The sequence below is a fragment of the Durio zibethinus genome, unplaced genomic scaffold (genome assembly GCF_047325235.1).
Source record: "Durio zibethinus cultivar Kanyao isolate XHJ-2024 unplaced genomic scaffold, ASM4732523v1 HiC_scaffold_3, whole genome shotgun sequence".
Lineage (NCBI taxonomy): Eukaryota > Viridiplantae > Streptophyta > Magnoliopsida > Malvales > Malvaceae > Durio > Durio zibethinus.
The window spans coordinates 4,978,237-4,980,736 of NW_028323044.1; positions in this window are offsets into that span (position 1 = coordinate 4,978,237).

Sequence of the window (2,500 nt, forward strand, 5' to 3'; positions counted from 1 at the left end):
GCACACGCTGGGCCCTGGTGCGGGCGCTTGCCTCGACCACCATCGGCACACGCTGGGCCCTGGTGCGGCAGGTTGCCTCGACCACCATCGGCACACGCTGGGCCCTGGTGCGGCAGGTTGCCTCGACCACCATCGGCACACGCTGGGCCCTGGTGCGGGCGGTTGCCTCGACCACCATCGGCACACGCTGGGCCCTGGTGCGGGCGCTTGCCTCGACCACCATCGGCACACGCTGGGCCCTGGTGCGGGCGCTTGCCTCGACCACCATCGGCACACGCTGGGCCCTGGTGCGGCAGGTTGCCTCGAGCACCATCGGCACACGCTGGGCCCTGGTGCGGCAGGTTGCCTCGAGCACCATCGGCACACGCTGGGCCCTGGTGCGGGCGCTTGCCTCGAGCACCATCGGCACACGCTCGGCCCTGGTGCGGTCGGTTGCCTCGAGCACCATCGGCACACGCTGGGCCCTGGTGCGGCAGGTTGCCTCGACCACCATCGGCACACGCTGGGCCCTGGTGCGGGCGCTTGCCTCGACCACCATCGGCACACGCTCGGCCCTGGTGCGGTCGGTTGCCTCGAGCACCATCGGCACACGCTGGGCCCTGGTGCGGCAGGTTGCCTCGAGCACCATCGGCACACGCTGGGCCCTGGTGCGGGCGCTTGCCTCGACCACCATCGGCACACGCTGGGCCCTGGTGCGGGCGCTTGCCTCGACCACCATCGGCACACGCTGGGCCCTGGTGCGGGCGCTTGCCTCGAGCACCATCGGCAGACGCTGGGCCCTGGTGCGGCAGGTTGCCTCGAGCACCATCGGCAGACGCTGGGCCCTGGTGCGGCAGGTTGCCTCGAGCACCATCGGCACACGCTGGGCCCTGGTGCGGTCGGTTGCCTCGAGCACCATCGGCACACGCTGGGCGCTGGTGCGGGAACTTGCCTCGACCACCATCGGCACACGCTGGGCCCTGGTGCGGCAGGTTACCTCGATCACCATCGGCACACGCTGGGCCCTGGTGCGACAGGTTGCCTCGAGCACCATCGGCACACTATCGGCCCTGGTGCGGGCGGTTGCCTCGACCACCATCGGCACACGCTGGGCCCTGGTGCGGGCGCTTACCTCGAGCACCATCGGCACACGCTGGGCCCTGGTGCGGGCGGTTGCCTCGAGCACCATCGGCACACGCTGGGCCCTGGTGGGTTTAGGCACATCTTCAAATTTCTGCCGTGCCAATGCCATTTTTATGGCTTGTAAATTCATACAATGGTCCCCTAAGCCTTCACGTGAAGTTTCGTTGGAAGATGACTCGTTTTCTATTTTTCACGATTTTCAAAACTTTTTGCGGTTCGGGAATTTTTAAAATTTTTTTATAAGGATTTTTGGCCCCAAATTTTGTAGGCATGATCCTTCTATTTTTGTTGGCATGCACAAAAAAATTCAGCTAAAAACTCGAAGTAGAGAAGATTTTGTGACCGTTTGAAAAAAGTGTCCCCATTTCAGACACTTTAACGGCTACTGGTAGCAAACCTGTAAAATCTCAAATGCTCTTTAAGGGGGTGTGAATTCTCAGAGGTTTGATGAGGGATAGGGGGCCAACACAAGGCCAAGTACCAGCACCCATCGCACATCATGTGCGCACACCCCCCCGGCCCCCCTCCCAATCGCCGGAACCCCAATGCCGCCGGTCAGGTTCTCCGGCGGTACTCCGGCGATGCTCCGGCGATGCTCCGGCGATGCTGTCCCGAGTGAAAAAAATGCGGCACCAGCACATGCTGGAGCCAAGCATGGGCACCGTGGCTCAAAATCGAACTTCGGCCAAGGCCTCGACCATCAATGGCACATGATGACGCATGGTGATGGCACATGCATCGACCATCATCGGCATAGGCTGCCCTTCGGTACGGGCACTTGCCTCGACCGCCATCGGCACAAGCTGGGCCCTGGTGTGGGTTGTTGCCTCGATCACAATCGGCACATGCTGAGCCTTGGTGCGGGCGGTTGCCTCGAGCACCATCGGGAGACCCTGGGCCCTGGTGCGGCCGGTTGCCCCGATAACCATCGGCACACGCTGGGCCCTGGGGCGGGCGCTTGCCCCCAGCACCATCGGCACACGCTAGGCCCTGGTGCGGGCGCTTGCCCCCAGCACCATCGGCACACGCTGGGCCCTGGTACGGGCGGTTGCCCCGAACACCATCGACACAAGCCGGCCCTTGGTGCGGGCTCCTGGCTCGACCACCATCGGCACACGCTGGGCCCTGGTGCGGGCGGTTGCCTCGAACACCATCGGCACACGCCGGCCCTTGGTGCGGCCGGTTGCCTCGACCACCATCGGCACACGCTCGGCCTTGGTGAGGGCGCTTGCCTCGACCACCATCGGCACACGCTGCGCCCTGGTGCGGGCGCTTGCCTCGACCACCATCGGCACACGCTCGGCCTTGGTGCGGGCGCTTGCCTCGACCACCATCGGCACACGCTGGGCCCTGGTGCGGGCGGTTGCCTCGACCACCA